The sequence below is a fragment of the Schistocerca americana genome, chromosome 5 (assembly GCF_021461395.2).
Source record: "Schistocerca americana isolate TAMUIC-IGC-003095 chromosome 5, iqSchAmer2.1, whole genome shotgun sequence".
In the NCBI taxonomy this organism is placed as follows: domain Eukaryota; kingdom Metazoa; phylum Arthropoda; class Insecta; order Orthoptera; family Acrididae; genus Schistocerca; species Schistocerca americana.
In genome coordinates, this window is record NC_060123.1 from 651080657 (window position 1) to 651102263 (window position 21607).

The 21607-nt window shown below is 44.4% G+C and overlaps 1 non-coding gene across 1 annotated transcript; it reads left to right on the plus strand.

Moving 5' to 3' along the window:
• The first annotated feature begins 15533 nt into the window (after positions 1-15533).
• Trnap-cgg lies at positions 15534-15608 on the plus strand. The gene has a single exon. It is a non-coding gene; the product is annotated as a tRNA-Pro (tRNA).
• The last annotated feature ends 5999 nt before the right edge of the window (positions 15609-21607 follow it).

The following is a 21607-nucleotide window of genomic DNA, read 5'->3' on the forward strand; positions in this document are numbered from 1 at the left end:
CAGGTCCGAGGTTGGCCGTCGTACATTATAATGGCACGGCAGCCTCCGATACGTAGATAGGAAGGCACGTGTTTCTGCAACTCGATGCGGACCTGTCTAACACCGTTTTAAACTGGATAGGTCTGAAATTGGACCCATCGTTCGGCAACATGTTCCAGAACGTTGCCATAGGGACGGAGCGCCTCGATGACGACGTCTGCAGGTAGTTCAAACGGCAGTTCGAAGATCGTTATTGTCCGTGTGCCGAGACCCGCGTGATCGACGGTAACGGGTCCGACGTTGCCGTCGGAATGACAGAAGCGCAGTCCACGTTTTGCCTCTTGAAGCACGTTGTCGCACGCCGCATCGTTGATCATTTTGACGTAGACGGTACTGCTAACTATGGACAAGTGGATACCAATTAGATCCGTTGGTGATATTTTAACTTCATCGCGTATAAATCGTTCTACCTCCAGGGCCTTGGGTCGGGCGAAGTCGGAACAAAAGTTGAAACGTAATGTCTTCTGCCGATAGTTGTGCGCCATGGTGGTCTAGAAGGAAAACGGCACTTACAGCGGCCGAAGTAAACACAAACACACCGTGCGCGCCTCGCCCGCAGCGCTCTGGCGCGTGACCGCCTCGCAGCACTGCCGGCGGCAGACACGATCTGAGCCACCGAGGACACAGAGAATAGCCCGGTGAGCCCTAACTATATATATAAGATGGTATCTGTTCTTTCGGACATGTCCGAAAGAACAGATACCATCTTAGTAAATATATAAAAACATTTACGCGTGTTTAGTAATAAAGCAACTCAACAGAACATAGTAAGAAAATAATTTTCTCGTTTCAAGGAGGATCGTTTTGACATCAGTGACTCTCAACGTTGGCAGTTTGATGAAGATCGTTTAAACGCATACTCCACAATGATCCACGTCAGTGTACTTGATAACTAACAAATGTGACGAAGTGTGGTCATTTCACAATTCTGCGACTTTGGCATGCAGTGGTGAAGGTTCAAAAATCTGGTGTACGGGTACCGTATTTTCTTTGCCAAAATAACAAAAATCAGCGAATGGCCGTATGAGATTCCCTGCTTGCTCGTCATCAACTGACTCGTGAACAACACCGGCCATACCTATACTGAATCGTTACTGGTGACGAGGAATGGTGTCTTTATGCTAACATAAGGAAAAGAAAGAAATGGTTGAACCCTAACAAAGAAGCAACCCCCATACAAAAACCTAAACGCATCGACAAGCGATAATGTAATGCATCCGATGGAATAACAACGGTGTTGCTTACTGCTCATTGCTTCCCCGAGGTGTAACAATCACTGCTGACATTTATTGTCAACCAACTTATTGAAATAACTGATCTGAAAAATAGAGCTGTCAGTAGAACTGCATTCATCAGCAAACTGCGACACAGTTACTTACCAGGAAGCTGCAGTATTACGTAAAAAAAAAAGAGAATAATGTATGGTGCTACAAATTGGATGCATTAGTTGTTTAAGCAGAATCGTTAAATAGGATACAGAGCCATCGTGTGATCAGCACTGGTCGTGAACATGCAAAGCCACGTGACTCCAAGAACAAACAAAGGAAGTTTCTACATAATAAGCATAAGAATACGGCTTCTGTTTGTAAAAACAATCTAATGTTCACAATTTTAGTTACATAATATCAGGTTTACACACGTGACTACAATCATTCTCAGGTGTCACATATAGGGCCATAATATACCAATGTTTTACAATATTCAGAAAATAATTTAACCAAATATAGTTTGTTCGTGTACAACTGACCGAGAGACGAACTGAATGCTAAGAATTCTCACGGGTCAGTGGAGTACGATTGGATATCGCTATGTGTATGGACGCGCATTTCTGAATTGATTGCGAAGAAGAGCTAAGTTCGATTTTAATTTGAACAATCACGCCGGACGAGAATGTACTGTGGCTAACAATGACTCAATAAACAAATTCGATCGACATGAATACAGTAGGACAAACGTAAAAAGCTTTGCCTTAACCCTTTCGTGGGCAAAATTATTGAGCAGTTTTGTTTTAATGAATGGAGATCTGATAGTAGTTAACAGATAGGTATATTTATCATACAGAACATCAAATTTGCTCCAACTGTGAAAGTGAGGTCACACAACAAGGTGGGAAGTATTCTTCCCACTGCCCTTCCTTGGAGTTAAATGACAAAAACAACTTTTTCAATATATGTCATACTTATTTGATAAATTTACTTCTCTTGTTACAATGATTGTTCACAATTACTTGCCATGAAATTCTCTGAAACATAGGTCTATGCAAAGTGGTATTTGACAATATGTACAAACACAGCGAGCGCTCTTTTCCGCAGCTTTGGTACTGCAATGACGGCACATCCAGTAGGTTTCTCCTAAAATGGGTTGATGCTCCCTTACAGCCACATGACGAAAATCTACAACTACTTTACCCCTTTTTGCCAGAAAGACAGGTTTTTGTCCATTCCTTTCTTGGGATGAGAAGCCATCGATCTATTGTCTGGCTAGATGGATCCTGTATATGAGCTGATCATGCTGTCCACTTTCTCTTTTACTAATTTTCCACAGGATAAAACTGTTCACTGCAGCAACGTCCACCAGGACATAAAATATTCTGTGCCATCATTTTACGGAACGTCTGCCAATAGCATACCTTTCCCGTAGCTGATCAAACTTATCGACACCACCCATTATTTTGTTGTATTCTGCCACAACTTCAGGACAAGAAATCTCTGTACTAGTACCATCCTTGTTTTTCCATTTCACTGTGGCTGTTTCTCATGGGTCATGAATTGAGGACAGGAAAGTGACTGGATGGTTATCCATCTATTTTACTGCAGAAATGGCTCCTTTTGTTTCAAACTGGAATTCTCCTCGTTCCAATTTTACGTGCTCCTTCATAAATTTGGATAAATAAAAAGTATTTACCTTATACTGTAGCTCTGTTGAAAAAATCACAAAATGTCACGCAAACAGCACTGAAACGCTCCTCTACAGAGCAACACTCAGCTATACAATGCCTCTGCGCGAAGGTACAGCAAACACGGCGGGAACTTCCGATTGGAAGTAGTACCCTATACTGTTCACTAGGTGGTAACACCGTACAGAGGTGGGAACTGTGAATCCTACGGGACTGGGAGCGAGTTCATTGTAGTGGGAAGCATATTTCCCACGGCTCACGAAAGGGTTAATATAAGAGTGTATTGCGATCTCGCCCAACAAATATGACGCAGGATGGTGAAGACTGCAGTCAGCGTCCACCGCCTCACAGTATGGAATTCGACCCTCGACATGGCCGAACAGAGCAAAACTTAGTGCCAGAGTGATGCTTCAGGCTGACCACGCCTCCATAAACCGAAAATCCGAGGCCACTTGCCTGACTTGCTCAAGCTAGCCGAACTCAGTGATCCGCAAAAGATATGCCACGCTTGCTTCGTCGAAATGTGTGACAAGCGGACAGCGTATTACAGCATGAATAGAAGTCCGTGCCGCTTTGGAAAACAGTGGAGTATCTACCAAACGAGTCGATGCGGATAACAGGAAATTTAGTTTAAAGAAACAACCACCTTTTAGTCAGAACCAGTTTATCAGATATCGGTCTAGTGTTTTGACTGATAAAAGCGGCTACTGAAAGAGAATTACATCTGACCCTATTGCTCGGTGATGTTTGGCAATAGAGATAAATTTGAAAAGTTGCAATCCTGGTATTGTAGTCGAAAGGTAAAATCCACTAAGTGCGCCATACATATCGTTTACTGCACAGCAATCATTTTTGTTTACGAGATAATAAGCATACTTTCATGGTTCAAATGGGTCTGAGCACTATGGGACTTAACATCTGAGGTCATCAGTCCCCTAGAACTTAGAACTACTTAAACCTAACTAACCTAAGGACATCACACACATCCACGCCCGAGGCAGGATTCAAACCTGCGACCGTAGCGGTCGCGCGGTTCCGGTCTGTAGCGCCTAGAACCGCTCATCCACCCGGGCCGGCATACTTTCATGGTACTGTTAAGGTTGTTTATTTCACCTTTTTTTCATACATGTATTGAGCTGAAATCTTCAAACTGTTCCTCGCACAGAAGAGCCATCAATATCACGTACGGCTAGAAATGTAAACGGACAGGGCAGGAACTGTATGGAGTTCGGCCATCTCTCCGAACTGTCAGGCGTGCAACATGGACGGCTGCACTGCCGTGATGCTGCTTGATGTCCCTCGTGTGTAGCTCTGGTCCTTTTGTTCGTAAGATACACCGCACTTTGTCCGGAAACGTACATCATCGTTCCCTGATAAATGCCCTCTGACGTTCCGTTATGTCTATGGAAATCGTACCACGTGTACCCCAAACGAATATCGCCATTAATTTTTTGCCCATTCGTCGGTCGCAGACGTCTTGAATGTCTCAATTCCAGCCACAATCATTTGTTCTCTGCGTCATAGCTGTAAAGGACAAGTTTCCTTACCATGTGTACCATCCCCATTGATTTCTCTTCCTTTCTTTCTTTTTGTTTCTTCTTTTTTTCAAAGATAATAGAACACACCATTCGATTATCATTAGCACAAATTACCTTACATCACCTCTATATTCGATGAAATCTCTCATACTGATGCATCTCCCGTATAGAATAGACTGACCAAGACATGTGTGTCGTTCGACTGTAAGAGTTTCAACATCCACCTGAATGTGTACAGTTCTTGATGCTGCAGTTAACAAATCGAAAAATTCTGAAACTCTTGAGACTCATTACTCTGATCATTACTTTACCTCTCCCTGCACCCTCTCACCTGCTTACCCTCTAGATTGTCAATAGCTTACTTTGACTCGATAGTGGTCACTTACCAATCGCTTTGTAGAGGACTCCGTTACTGCATGTGGCTGTGACTGAGCGTTAAGTTTATTATCAATTTTGACTGAATCTAAACATAAGACCGAGCGAGGTGGCGCAGTGGTTAGCACACTGGACTCGCATTCGGGAGGACGACGGTTCAATCCAGCGTCCGGCCATCCTGATGTTGGTTTTCCGTGATGTCCATAAATCGCACCAGGCAAATGCCGGGATGGTTCCTTTGAAAGGGCACGGCCGACTTCCTTCCCTAATCCGATGAGACCGATGACCTCGCTGTTTGGTCTCTTTCCCCAGACAACCCAATCTAAACATCATGAAAGAAATGTATGTATCGTTCGGTCTGGCGAAATGTCAGAGAAACCACTAAACTACCGTCGTCCGATGGTCCTGAGACGAGTGCGACAGGCAATACGTTAATTTACGAGGATACGCTAAAAACTAATGCCTCCAAAGTTTTTAAGTAAAAATTCTTAAAGCTTTATAAATGAAACAATCTTTATTGATATTCTACAACTTTATTTTTCCTGTGTACATAGTCACTCTGGCGATAAACACATTTCTCCCAAGGAGAGATTAGTTTGTCGATACCGTCACTGAAGAACATTTGGTTTCCTCGACGGGGCCACAGCCTCACTTCTCCTTGCATCGCTTCATCACAGTCAAATTAAAGTCCTCGAAGGTGTTCTTCATGTTTTGGAAAAAGGTTAAAATCAGATGGCACCAAATTGGGACTCTATGGAGGATGATCGATGACAGAAGTCAGGACGTCGAATTATTGCAGATCCTGCATGTCAAGTTGAAGGTGAGGGTGCTCCATTTGTGGAGGACCTCTTCGAATTTCTGCTTCAAGCTGCTCTTGAAATGAAAGTGGTTATGGGTATCAGACGCTGGTCACGGTCTACTTTGTTCCACAGCTGACTGAAATGAAGAAGTAGATGGAGAAAGATTCAGAGACATTCGTAGATACTGTGGTATCGTCCCCTGATGGTCTCTCACATACCGATATAGTAATGTTTCACACAATCACGTCACGCGCTAGAGTTTGGAGCACTCTACTGGCAAAGGGTTACAACTTGCGTCTGTGAAGCGGGCAAGTCGACCGAGCTATATGCATGATATGTAGTACATCGACCTATATTGAAAACATAATAAAAATTCGGAGGCATTACATTCCAGCGCGCTACTGTAAATTTTATTTGCCCCTACACTAGGTGCAGTAGGTTACATCTTACCTTTTCATCGTTCTTTTTGGGGAATATTCTGTGCACAGTTACTGTGCAACTTTTGTGACGGCATACACACTTCCTCGTCTGTCCTTCTGTACATTATCTCCTGTTGGCCATTGTGAAGACAATTGGCAAATACCGAAAGGAAAGATATGCCAGTCATGATGGGAAACGCTTCAAACTGCTCTTCAAAGAAAGGTGTCAAAGAGAGGTGATTTCGGGTCTCAGTTCTTTGTCACTGTCTAGTTTGTTCTACAGTTGGCTGAAATGAAGAAAGAAATGGAGAAAAATTTAGGGATATTCGTAGGTACCTTCGTATCATCCAGAAATCACGATGCCACATCAAAATCAGCAACACGAATCGAAACCACAGACATTACAGTTCACGACAACCAGTGGCAGGCACTCCAGAAGCCCACGCCTCCTTCTTAGCATAGCATTGCCCCCACGTAGAGGCCAATATAATGTTGAGCATGTGCCACAACTTTTATAAAAGATCAATCCCATGTAGATACATTAATTACATATCAATTTTGACTAAAACAGTGACAGCTCATTTATATGCTGATAAATGTGATAAGCTCAAATGCAGGCTATCAGTAACTATCACATTCAAAGGTAAAAATCAGTTAATCAAACGCATGAGTCAGGGAATCAAGTGGAAGGTTAATTGGTTAAAGTAACTGCTGTCAGGACACGAACTCATAGTCTGCAGTAGCCTTTCAAACTAAATCACAAGTCCAATGTAGTGTTGCAGTATTCCATCTAGTCTTGCTTCAGAATGCTCTATGCGATCTCTTAATATTCACCGAACAAATAAGTTCTAATCTTTAACAAAAATTTACTATTGACTTCATTGTCCAATAACATTGTGCAACTGCAACATAAAAAATCTTTATTCAAGACGGCCAGGCTCCAACTTTTTTATTCTCAGTTCGGCGCCCTTTCTCTGTGAATCCGAGCGCTGCAAATACTTTCTGAATACTCTGTAGATCATAGCCCGACCAATAAAGGTTGCGTCCTTCCTCCAACACATCGCTATACTAATGCAGTACTACTAGCAATATTTTCCTTCTGTTAGCAGGTTGTCAGTTCAGGTGGTACGTAATACTGAAAACGTGTATTCCTAAAAAATCTGCAGATACAGTAGTGCCCTACTGAACGTTTTTCTTGATTTTTTTCTCCTGTTGAAGGAAATATAGAGCTCTGTAGAGGTAACTCCGTCGGCGAAACTAAGTGAAACACTAGAATGAGAAGTGTCATACGTGAAGACTGATGACAAACGCCAATAAGACTTGCAAAATTTCCTTTCTTTCTGCAGAGCATAGTACTTTTCTTCCAGACGCCTTTTAACGTTTTCAAAAAAAGAGTTAAATGATTCCATTGATGTAGCCTGGAAAGCAGGTCCGTCTAAAAATTAAGTTACTGCGAGCGTACCGACATACCTAAATGGACACGAGTGTGCTCCTGGCTCAGTATACGTTGAATACATTGGTTAGAACAAAGTAGTATTCTTAGTAATCACTTATAGGCTGTCTTTAGAAAACTGCAAAATTTATTAAACCTATGACGCTAACTTCGAATGATATACACATCACACAGAGAAAATCAGATCATTTGTTGAAGAAGTAAGGTGACATGTTGGTTGACCTGTTACATCATTCATCGGATGTTAAAGCAATTTGTGCGGTGCCTGTCCTGGGGTTGCTTTGACTTGTTGGCTGTATTAGGTCGACATTCTTGATAACGTCGTTTATTATTCGTCCCCTGCCGTCTGAGTTGGTTCAAATGGCTCTGAACACTATGGGGCTTAACATCTGAGGTCATCAGTCCACTGTGCGGCTGGTCCCGGCGGAGGTTCGAGCCCTCCCTCAGGCATGGGTGTGTGTGTTTGTCGTTAGGATAATTTAGGTTAAGTAGTGTGTAAGCTTAGGGACTGATGACCTTAGCAGTTAAGTCCCATAAGATTTCACACACATCTGAACATTTTTTCATCAGTCCACTAGAACTTAGAACTACTTAAACCTAACTAACCTAAGGACATCACACACATCCACACCCAAGGCAGGATTCGAACCTGCGATCGTAGCGGTCGCGCGGTTCCAGACTGAAGCGTCTAGAACCGCTCAGCCATACCGGCCGGCTATCGTGTGAGTTATTTGAAATCCACAGTGTAGACGTTACTTAATGTCCGCATTTATTAAAAGGCTCTTATGTTGCGCACAGATTCCTCTTTCCTTCATGAATGCTACGTACGGTTTCACCCTGTGAGAGAGATACGTATAATTGATGCCACCATCCAGATTTATTTGCCCCTCGTTACTTCGGCCGTAGCTTTGTGTTCGTTGCATTATTGAATGATTTTCTCTGCTGTCCACTTAGGGTTCAGGGTAGATATTGCCCCCTTCGCCTGTGTGCTTCTATTACATTAACTGCTCTTGACAGTAAATTCCTTAATCTCACGTTCTTCTTAAAAAATAATCGATAATGGCATATTGGATCCCTATGAGTACGGCTGTGAACTAGGGAGAGGTCCATTCTTCCAATATTTTCGAGAGACACAGCAGCATTAGTCCAGGCGTCAATGTGTGCGGGGCCATTGTTTATGACTTCCAAGTCACAGCTAGTAATGATTGAGGGGACTCTGAAGGCACAACGGTACGTCGCGGGCATACCGCATCCCCATGCATTACCTCTCACAAGAGAATATCGCGGAGCCATTCTACTCCAGGACAATGATCGTGCATACATGGCACGTGTCTCTATGATCTGTCTGCGTGATATTGAGATACTCCTGTTGCCAGCGAGATCCCCAGAACTGTCCCCGATACAGGATACATGGGACGCGATCGAACGTAAACTTTGTTCCAGCGTCAGTAACCAAGATAGCAAGGACCAGTTACCACAGTAACGAGCCTGTTTGCCTCAGCAAAAGATACAATGATTTTATGACGCTCTTCCCAAATCAATTAGCGCATGCACCCAGTCCAGAGAGATTGCAGTATCATATTGGTATGTCTCTCGTGTTGCCAAGTTCTTTGTAAATTTGATTCGGTTCTGTGATCAAAAATAATATCACATATCCTCTCAACGAGTGAAATTATTTTTTTTCCTTCTTCCCTTCTGGGTGCTTCACCTTCTTTGTCAAGTAGAGTATACGTGTGCGTATATGAGGTCTGTTCAAAAAGTTCCGGAACATTCGTTGTGTTGAAGCGAAATGCGTTTGGCATTTCTGTACAAGCCTGTGCTTAATGGTTACACATTAAGTTTCACTGTACTATGTCTGTTAGTTATTGTTCAGAAACTTATGTCGCAGAGTTTGCGAACTTCGAAAAGGCAGAGGAATGCGTCTGCGTTAAATTTCGCGTGAAACTCAATAAAACGTTTACAGAGTCACACCAAATGCTTCAGGGCGCGTAAGCTGATGAGTGCTTAAGCCGTACTCGGTATTACGACTGGTTCAGACGGTTTAAAAATGGCCGGAGGGAAGTTAAAGACGACCCTCGTTCAAGACGCCTTTCGACGTCTACCGACGGAGCTCCTGACAGGAACGTCAACGAAATTGTGCCTGCCAACATTTGACTGACTATGCGTAAAATTGCAGACGAATGTAACATTTCAGTTGGATCATGTCATGAGATACTGACACAGCATATGGGAATGCATCGTCTTGCCGCCAATTTCGTCCCATGGCTCATGAGTCAAGACGAGCAAGACATTCCCCTCACACTCTGTGAAGAGATTTTGGATCGCCGAAATGAGAATGAGATGTTCCTTAAACGTAACTGGTGATGAGATGTGGGTCTACGTTTATGATGTTGATACCAAGGTTCAGTCTTCACAGTGGCTTGGGAAAGATTCTCCAAGACCAAAAAGAGCTCGTCGGGTCAGGTCCAATGTCAAAGTCATGCTGATAATTGACTCTGAACGATTAGTTCATCATGAATTCGTGCCACAGGGCCAAACTGTTGATCGATGTTACTAGTGGGACGTGTCGCGACGCCTGGGAGAGAATGTGAAAAGGAAACGGCCTGAAATGTAGCGAGACGAATTGTCGCTCTTGCATCACGATAACGCACCCGCACATTCATCCCTCTTGGTACGTGAATATTGCACAAGAAACTGATCACTGTGTTGCCTCGTCCTGCGTATTGTCCAGACCTGGCCCCTGCGGACTTTTTTTTAAATTCCGAAGTTGGAAACCCCGTCGAAAGGACGACGATTTGCATCGATAGGTGAGACAAACGAAAATTCGCAGACTGCGCTTCACGTGATTCAGCCAGAGGCGTACCAGTGCTGCTGCCGAAAGTCGAAACGGCGTTTGGAGGAGAGTATTCCGGAGGATACCGTAAACAATAACTAAAAGGTAAGCGCAGAAAAATTTTGTGGACAAAGCTCCGGAATTTTTTGAATAGACCTCGTACAATGAGGCGTTACTGTCAAATATCTGTTAATCTCAGTTTTGCCTTAGATTTCGGATTTCTTTAGATTGCCCTACAAGCTTCCACCTTTAGGTGACCCACCAATAACGAATATAACCTATTGCACACCTCAGTTTGTTGTTCTCTCTGTGACGGCGTTATCATTGTGCACACTGGCCAGACTCAACTATCGTTCTCTTATTATTCAGTGAAGGTAACGAGCATTGCACTCGCTCGTCTTGTTGGTCACAAATCTTATTATTGACTAGGGTGAACAGTGTCGATTCCCCCAGGATTGTAAGTTTGCTGTGTGTTCTTTCATCGCTTTTTTGCTAACAACCTTACAGTATTCAGCAAGATTGCATACCGTCAATCAACCACAAACTTTCAATCACAACGTCTATTATGAAAACGGTAGATCACAACTTAACGAAGATTGCATGGGTATCCTTATTTTATGTACACTCGTGTAACTTTTTTTTTTTACTTTATCAAGTGCAGAAGATACACACAGGTACGAGTAGAGTTGCACTCGAACAAAACTACGGTTCGATAGTTCTGGCAGAGTATATAAAATGACGTAGTAAACGGTAGGATTACAGGCAGTATTGCTAGGGAAAGAAACATAAATGAATATGGAAGAGAGAAGATGAGAGCCGAAGACTTCTCTTTGTTTGGTTGTTTGGTTTTTATTTTGCAGATAACTAGAACCGCTCATCACTCACTGCTCATGCATTGTGCATTTTATATCCTTACAGGCCGGCCGAAGTGGCCGTGCGGTTAAAGGCGCTGCAGTCTGGAACCGCAAGACCGCTACGGTCGCAGGTTCGAATCCTGCCTCGGGCATGGATGTTTGTGATGTTCTTAGGTTAGTTAGGTTTAACTAGTTCTAAGTTCTAGGGGACTAATGACCTCAGCAGTTGAGTCCCATAGTGCTCAGAGCCATTTGAACCATTTGAACCATATCCTTACAGAATTAAAATTGCAGTCTACAAATAATAAAAATTAGTTGATCGCGTAACTTTTGCGCTTTTACCTAAACAAAAAAATTACTTTTGGTGCAGGTACAGCTTACATGTACATACCTGAAAAGAACTATATAATTATTGTTGTTATTTTGTAATCAAAAAAAGTCTTTCATCGTGATTAAAGGAAAGAGATTCCCGCTATTATCGGTAAATGCAAAAGTTGTTTATGAATATCTGAAACACGTTTTATATAAGTTCGACGATGAATTGAAGCGATGTTTAATATATTTTTGTTTTGTGGATTTTTTTATTTTTATCTTTCTTTCTTTTTGAGGAAATTCCCTTTCTACCACTGTATGATATAACAGTACCTTCTTTTTTTATTTTTACTGCAACAATTCTCGTTACATATTACGAATTTTCGAATAAAACCTGAACTGACAAGTCCAGTTTTGCTATAAAAACTATTTATTTTTAAGCAACAGACAGGAAGATAATCATGTAGAACAAAAATCTGCTATTGGTCACACGGTCCTTTATATATCGTCATTCAGTTTCTAGCTGGTACATCGCTTTTGGTTTCAAGGTAAATGTAATTGCCGTGTAACTAGGGCCTCCCGTCGGGTAGACCGTTCGCCGGGTGCAAGTATTTCGATTTGACGCCACTTCGGCGACTTGCGCGTCGGTGGGGATGAAATGATGATGATTAGAACAACACAACACCCAGTCCCTCAGCGAATAAAATCTCCGACCCAGCCGGGAATCGAACCCGTGCCCTTAGGAATGACATTCTGTCGCGCTGACCACGCAGCTACCTGGGGCGGACGGTTTAAAGGCAAATTGCACTGAATAGCCAAAGAAACTGATACACGTGCCTAATATCGTGCAGGCCCCCCGCGAGCACGTACAGATGACGCAACACGACGGGGCGTGGTCTCGCGTAACGTCTGAAGTCGTGCTGGAGCGAACTGACACCATGAATTCTGCAGGGCTGTAGATCAATCCGCAAGAGTGCGAGGGGGTGGACATCTCTTCTGAACAGCACGTTGCAGGGCATTCCAGATATGCTCAATAATGTTCATGTCCGGGGAGTTTCGTGGCCAGTGGGCGTGTATAAACTCAGAAGAATGTTCCTGGAGCGATTCTGTAGCAATTCTGGACGTGTGGGGTGTCGGATTGTCCTGCCAGAATTTCCCAAGTCCATTGGAATGCACAATGGGCACGAATGGATGCAGGTGATCAAACAGGATGCTTATGCACATATCACCCATCAGAGTCGTACCTAAACGCGTCAACGCTCTCATTTCACTCCAACTGCACACGCCCCGCACCATTACAGAGCCTCCACCAGTTTTAGCAACAAAAAAAATGGTTCAAATGGCTCTGAGCACTATGGGACTTAACATCTGTGGTCATCAGTCCCCTAGAACTTAGAACTACTGAAACCTAACTAACCTAAGGACATCACCCACATCCATGCCCGAGGCAGGATTCGAACCTGCGACCGTAGCAGTCGCGCGGTTCCGGACTGAGCGCCTAGAACCGCAAGGCCACCGCGGCCGGCCCAGTTTTAGCAGTCCCCTGCTTACATGCAGGGTCTATGGATTCATGAGGTTGTACACGTGCATCCGCTGGATACAATTTGAAACGAGACTCTTCCGACCAGGCTACATGTTTCTAGCCATCAACAGTCCAATGTCGGCGATGATCCCCGGCGAGGCATAATGGACTGTGTCGTATCAAGGGTACACGAGTGGACCCTCGTCTCCGAAAGCCCATATCGATTATGTTTCGTTGAATGGCTCGAACGCTGACTCTTGTTGGAGGCCCGGCATTGAATTTTACAGCAGTTTGCGGAAGGATTGCACTTCTGTCACGTTAAACGATTCTCTGCTGTCCTCGTTGGTCCCATCCTTGCAGGATCTTTGTCCGGCCCCACCGATATCGGATACTTGATGTTTTACTGAATTTCTGATATTCACGGTACACTTTTGAAGTGGTCGTACGGGAAAATCCCCACTTCATCGCTACCTCGGAGATGTTGTGTCCCACCGCTCGTACTCCGACTATAACCCACGTTCAAACTCGCTTAAATCTTGATAACCTGCCATTGTAGCAGCAGTAACCCATCTAACAACTGCGCCAGATACTTGCTGTCTTATACAGGCATTGCCGACCGCAGCGCCGTATTCTGCCTGTTTACATATCTCTGTATTTGAATACGCATGCCTATACCAGTTTCTTTGGCGCTTCAGTATACCGTAACCGCATATAGAAGGTGAAAAGTATTTAAACCGACAAACTCTGGGAGGCTGTAGGGGACATCAAAACAAATATTTTCCCCTATTGTCATTTTTCCCTATAAGCATTATTTAAACCGGTGGAAGCCGTATTAGCTCTTCAGTTGTTAGAGTCCGTATTACCATCTTCAGTTGTTAGAAGGCGTATTACGCTCTTCAGGTGCAGGCAACTGCTGTCCACCAGTGTAGTAGTGCATTGTCTCTGTTTACTAATGGAACGATACACCTGGAGTGAGTACACTGATAAGGTTGGTGCGTAGTACATAGCGCACCACAACGGACGAGCTCCACAGCGGGTTTATCAACAACAATATCCTAATCGCCGTATCCCGCATCATACGACCTTCGCTGCTGTGTACCAACATCTGCGGGTCATGTAGCAGATTACCTGGACAAGGTCGCCGTCGCACGGTAAGAACGCTGCAATTTGAGGAAGCTTTCTTGCAGCATGTGGAGCGGGATCCTTCAATTAGCACTCATGCAATTGCACGTAACATGGGGACGAATCAGACGAATGTAAGAACAGTCCTTCAAGAGCAATTGTTACGCCCATTTCACTTTCATTGTGTCCACAACCTGAAACCAGTTGATTATCCACCCAGAGCACAGTTTTCGCAGTGGTACCTGGAACAGTGCGAAATCGATCGTACATTTGCATCCTCTGTGTTGTTTTCCGATGAAGCAACGTTCGGGCTCTTCAACATGCACAATTCGCATGTTTGGAGTGAGGATAACCCACATGCCACAGTTACTAGCGCTCAACAAGTGCGGTTCTTCGTTAATGTGTGTGTCGGTGTTGTTGGGGACTGTTTCATTGGGCCGTATCTGCTACCTAGGCCATTAAATGGCAGGCACTATTACAATTCTCTCGCCAGAGCATTGCCAGAATTGCTGGAAGACGTCCCGCTCCCTACAAGACAACGCATGTGGTTCCAATATGACGGGGTGCTGGCACATTTCAGTCGTCGTGTGCGTCTATTCCCGGACCGACGGTTCCCAGAAACGTGGATTGGCAGAGGTGATCCTGTACCACGGCCAGCTCGATCTCCAGATATGTCCCCTATGGACTTTTTTGTGTGCGGAGAAATGCGCAACCTTGTTTATGGAACTCCTGTTGCATCAGAAGAGGATCTGGTTGCCCGGATAGTAGCAGCAGCGGAAACAATTCAGGATACTCCTCGGGCTTTTGCCCGTGTCAGACAGAACATGATGCGACCGTGTAACCTTTGTTTACGTGTCAGTGGAGGCATTTTTGAAAATCTACTGTAATTAAAATTGGGTTGTGTTAATGTGTGGTCTCTTGGTCATAAAAAAAAATGGAAAAGTGTTTCTTGGTCTAATTAATTTGCCGGTTTACATCATCCTCATAGGAAAAAATGACATTAGGGAAAATATTTGTTTTGACGTCCCCTACAACCTCCTAGAGTTCGTCGCTTTAAATACTTTTCACCCTGTATAAATAAAGCGATCGATATGAGTAACACCCGATGAATATGCAACACACCTATCGTACAGGTAACGCGGATACCACCGTGAGTGGCCAAGGCTACAAGCAAAATTCCCATTGTCTACGGTTACTTATTATAATCTACGGTAGCCTACTGTAGTTTTGCAAGTATGAAACTTCCTGGAAGATTAAAACTGTGTGCCGGACCGAGTTGTGCAAGGTTCGCAGGAGAGGTTCTGTGAAGTTTGGAAGGTAGGCGACGAGGTACTGGCAGAAGTAAAGCTGTGAGGACGGGGCATGAGTCGTGCACGGGTAGCTCAGTTGGTAGAGCACTTGCCCGCGGAAGGCAAAGGTCCCGAGTTCGAGTCTCGGTCCGGCACACAGTTTTAATCTGCCAGGAAGTTTCATATCAGCGCACACTCCGCTGCAGAGTGAAAAGTATGGTTACGCAACACAAAGCGTCCACCCCTAGGTGAGGCGTGACTGGACACAGAGACCGATGCTGTGCGAATCAGCGTCAGTATCACGAGATTACGGAGGTCGGCGGGGACATTACAGGACTCGGGGATCAAGTACTTAACTCGCCAAGGGCGACTACCGACTACGAAGCAGAGTACGGCGCAGCTGGGACACGCGCGCCTGTTTGCCTTCGCCGGCGACTCCTCCACACAGAGGCCGCAATCAGCGCGCGCCCGGCCCGGCCAAACAGCCATGAATCATTCATTACGGGTGGTCGCGCGGGGCCAGCATATGCCTCCTGCCTGCCCCGTGACTAAATCGACGATAATGCCCGCCGCGTCCGCAGCCACTCTGGAAACTTGACACACAATCAATATAGGAGGGGGCGCGGGCGCAGTTTGTCGAGTTCGGTACGGGGTGAGTGAGGGTTGGGGGTGGGGGGGGGGGGGGAGGAGGGGTGTTTGTACGGGTGGCGAGGGGATGACGAGAGGACGCGTGGGGTCACATAAAAAAAAAAGGCCAGAAAGGGTGGCAGGGCCGTTTCATCGCGCCCCGAGCAATTTACATCCGTACAAGTTAACATGGAAACGAGTATTTAATTAGGTAATTGATGGGCGCGAGCGGCGCACTGAAGCCAGGTGGCCTTCCCACGGTGAGTACTGAGGGGTCGCACCCCACGCCGGTCCGCAGCGCGCCCGACTGCCGGAATGACGCCACGGGCGCGGCTTCGGCGCGCGCCACTTGATTCTGGGCGTGACGTGTCGTCGTTCAGTACAGTACGGCGGAACTTGGGAAACATCCGAGACCGCAGTCCACTTTAGCACTTTAGACGGGGGGTTTGGGGGGGGGGTTGGGGGGGGAGTGAGTGAGAGAGAGAGAGAGAGAGAGAGAGAGAGAGGAGTAAGTCTGAACCACCACGTGCAGGGTGCTCTAAAATTCCCCTACAAACTTGTAAACGGGAGTAAGGGGACTGAGCAGACCATATTTTGAATTGGAATCCACGTCTGGAAACGAACCGTTTCCGTGCTACAGCCGTTTGGAAACATGTTTGCTAGGAAGGTATTAAACAGCCTATTTATGATGGGGATAGCTTACGATCTGATGGGCTGATGTCATTTCACATCTGACCTATCTCTCTGACCTGATTAGAGCCTTACTCACGTGTCTGTGACTGTTAGACCAACATGGCTCAGTGCAAGTTTGCAGAATACAAATGGTTCAAATGGCTCTGAGCACTATGGGACTAAACTGCTGAGGTCATCAGTCCCCTAGAACTTAGAACTACTTAAACCTAACTAACCTAAGGACATCACACACATCCATGCCCGAGGCAGGATTCGAACCTGCGACCGTAGCGGTCGCGCGGTGCCAGACTGTAGCGCCTAGAACCGCTCGGCCACTCCGGCCGGCCCGGCGTTTGTCATTCTCCATTCTTCGACGTTCCAGCTCAAAGTTTTGAAGAGCATTTGAGGTAACTGAGCGCCAGCGACTTCGATCTTCTGCTATTGTGGACCAGTTACTCGGATCGATGTTCAAGTTTTTCAGATTTTTCTTGTACTGATCCTTATAACGTTTGGGAGAGGCACCTCGTGGTCTTTTACCTGTGCTCACTTCGCTGTACAGCATTTGGCGTGGAAGTCTGTCATTTTTCATCCGCTAGACATGTCCGACCCATCTGAGATGACGCCCAATGATAAGAGCTTCCATGCTATATACATTTTTGCTTTCTCAAGAACAGCCGTGTTGGATATGAAGTCATCCCATTTCAGGTTCATGATATATCTTAGCTTCTGTTAGTTGAAGCGTTCTAGTTTCTTCAAATCACAACAATATAACGTCCAGGTTTCGCAACCATATAGAAGGGTGGAAATGACTACAGCTAACTAAGGACATCACACACATCCATGCCCGAGGCAGGATTCGAACCTGCGACCATAGCGGTGCCACGGTTCCAGATTGTAGCGCCTAGAACCGCTCTGCCACTCCGGCCGGCTGCAGAATACACCGACAATGTCCTTCTGTATGGCGAATCTCACGGAAATGGAAGGGCTGCTCGTCGGTTATCACCTCCACAATCCACATCCACATGGGTACTTTGCAAATCACACTTAATTGCCCGACAGAGGGTTCATCGAATCACCTTCACAATGATTCTCCGTTATTCCACTCTCGAACAGAGTGAGGAAAAAAGAACACCTATATTTTTCCGTGCGTTCTCTGATTTTCTTTATTTCACTATGATGATCATTTCTCCCTACGTAGATAGGCGTCATCAAAATATTTTCATATTCGGAGGAGAAAGCAGGTGATTGAAATTTCGTAACGAGATCCCGCAGCAACGGAAATCGTGAAATCTGCGGTAAGGTCTTATGGGACCAAACTGCTGAGGTCATCGGTCCCTAAGCTTACACACCGCTTAATCTAACTTAAACTAACTTACGCTAAGGACGACACACACAAACCCATGCCCGAGGGAGGACTCGAACCACCGTGGGGGGAAGCCGCGCGCCGCAGCAGCGTAAAACGCCTTTGTTTTAATGATTTCCATCCAGCACCTGTATCATGTCCGTAACACTCTCTCCCCTATTTCTCCACTATACAAACCGTGCTACTTTTCTTTGAACTTTCTCGATGTACTCCGTTACTCCTATCTCGTAAGGATCACACACCGCGCAGCAGTATTCTAAAAGAGGACGAACAAGCGCAGTTTAGGCAGTCTTTTCAGTAGGTGTGTTACACCTTCTAATTGTTCTGCCAGTGAAACAAAGTCTTTTGTTCGCCTTCCCCACAACATTTTCTATGTGTTCTTCCTAATTTAAGTTGTTCATAATTGTAATTCCTTGGCATTTATTTGAATTTACGGATTTTACATTTGACTGATTTATCATGTAATAGAAGTTCAACTGATTCCTTTTAGCACTCGTGTAGATGACTTCACATTTTTCATCATTTAGGGTCAATTGCCAACTTTCGAACCATATCTTGTCTAAATTCGTTCAGCAATTGCTTTTGCTCTTCTGATCACTTTACTAGACTATAAACGACAGCATTATCTGCGAACAACCTAAGACGGCTACTCAGATTGCTCCAAAATCGTTTACATAGATAAGGAACAGTAAAGAGCCTATAACACTACCCTGGGCAACGCCAGGAATCACTTCTGTTTTAATTGATGACTTTCCGTCATTTACTACCAACTGTAATTTTTATGACAGGAAATCACGAATCCAGTCGCACAACTGAGACGAAATTCCATAAGCAAGCAATTTGACTACAAGCCGCTTATGAGGTATTGTGTCAAAAGCCTTCTGGAAATCTAGAAATATGGAATTAATTTGAAATCCTTCGTCAATAGCACTCAGCACTTCGTGTGAATAAAGATCTAGTTGTGTTCACAAGAACGATGTTTTCTAAATCCGTGTTGACTATGTGTGAATAGACCATTCTCTTCGCGATAATGCATAAAGTTTGAACACAATACTTGTTTCAAAATTCTGCTGAATATTGACGTTAAAGATGTGGACCTGTAATTTAGTGGATTACGGCTATTGCCTTTTGATGAATAATGGTTTCACCTAAGCAACTTTGCAGTCTTTGAATACGGATCTCTCGTTGACCGAGCGGTTGTATATGATTGTTTAGTATGGAGCTATTGCATACTCTAAAATTGGACGTAATTGGTATACAATGTGGACCGGAAGACTTGCTTTTATTAACTGATTTTAGTTGTATTACTGCTTTGGGGATATCTGTTTCAAAGTTACTCATGTTGGCAGCTGTTATTGATTCGAATTCTGGGCTATTCACTTCGTCTCCTTTCGTGAAGGAATTTCGGAAGCTGTGTTTAGTAACTCTGCCTTAGCACCACTTTCATCGATAGTGTTTCCATTGCTATCGTTCAGGCATTGATTATGTCTTCCCACTAACATACTTTACATACGACCAGAATGTCTTTGAATTTTCTACCTGGTTTCGAGACAAAATTTCGTTGTGGTAACTATTATAAGCATCTCGCATTGAAGACGGCACCAAATTTCAAGCTTGTGTAAAAAATTGCCAATCTTGGGGATTCCGCTTCCTTTTAAATTTGGCATGTTTTTTTCGTTGATTCTGCGATAGTAATCTTACCTGCTTTTTGTACCATTGAGGACCAGCTCCGTCGTTTGTTAATTTATTTGGTATAAATCTTTCAGATGATGCCGATATTATTTCCTTGAATTCAAGCCACATCTGGTCTAAACATAAATTGTTGATTTGTAAGGAAGGACATTGTCTCTCAAGAAATCATCATGCGAGTTTTTATCAGTTTTGCTGAACAGCTATATTTTCGTTTAGTGAGTCAGGCCGTTGCGCGCGCAAATTCAAGCGGCCCGCCAGAGATGGTGTCGCCAAACGTGTTCTTCTTTTAGTTTCCTAAGACCGAACAAGAGAGCGACACAAACAGTGGACTTGGAACGGTAGCAAGGATGTAACCCGAATCAAAGGATCGATATGGAAATTTGGTTCTGGCCGTGAGTCGTGCTCGGGTAGCCTAAAGTTTCTCAGTCAGCAGGTGGTCCGGCGTGGAGTGTAGAGATGGAGATCGAGAGCAGACACAGCTTTGTGTAGCCAGTGAAGGTACGAGGTGCAATGAATTCAGCTGAATTTCAACATGTGACGACAGATGTGATTTACAAGTTGCAGCTAAAGGAAATGGGAAGTGAAGTGTCTGATCGCAGCTGCAGAGGAAATGTGTCAAGCGAAAAATTACCTGAAAATGTGAGCACAAAGATTCACTTGGTGATGCGAAACTACGTAAGAAAAGTGCCGGTAGAATGGAGGGTGTAATTCTTAAGGTAACTATGACGTCTGGGTGATACTTTAAGTGCACTGGTCAACTGGTTTTTACTTTCTTGCTCTCAAAATTTTCAGAGCTCAGAGTTAGAACCACAACAAAAATGAATAACATTTTGTTAGTCGAGACCATTAAAAATCTGATGAAATATTCCTATCAAATTTTGTGCGCAATGTAAGTCTTAAGTGTTGTCCGTAGCAATATCTAGCCAGTGTGAATTCAGAAAAGTACGTTAAATTACGGAGGATCGTATGAAGACAGACAAACCATATTGCTTAGCAATGCGAGTAAGTGATTGGCTGAAAAATTAGTTATTTATGGACTGCATTTATAATGGTTGTATTCTGGAAGTTTTTCGAAGTGTGTGGTTACTGCATCTACTTTTATGTGATGTGATTGTGAAATATCTGCTGCTGAAAGGGGGGGGGGGGATATTTGAAAAATTCGAATTGTGTTGGTCATTTCGGCAGCAACACTACTGTACGTTGCCGGCCAGAGTGGCCGAGCGGTTCTAGACGCTTCAGTCCGGAACCGCGCGACCGCTACGGTCGCGGGTTCGAATCCTGCCTCGGGAGTGGATATGTGTGATGTCCTTAGGTTAGTTAGGTTTAAGTAGTTCCAAGTTCTAGGGGGCTGATGACCTCCGCTGTTAAGTCCCATAGTGCTCAGAGTCATTTTTTACTGTACGTGAGTTAGGTTTTTGAGCAGGTAAACATTGTGAAAGGAGTTTTGGAGGATATAATTGGGTGTGGCATCAAAGTTTCGAGTCCCGGTCCGGAAATAATTTTCCTTGTCGTTATTCCATTACTCAGCTGATGGTTGTCCATATTCGCAATTGCGAATACATTTCATGTAAAGTCCGAGCAGTGCTGCGCGCTGTATCTACGCTATGTAAACAACTGCCTCTAATTGCATCTGGCGGGCTGCTTGAATTTTCGGGCGTAACTGCCTATTTGGTTAACGTCAATACTAATTAACTCGGAACCGGTGCAATGTATCGAATTTTTTTTCTTAACAGTTGTTTCTCAACAAAATCTACCGTGCAACACCCTTACAAGTTTTACAGACCGTTCCTGGCCATTCTGC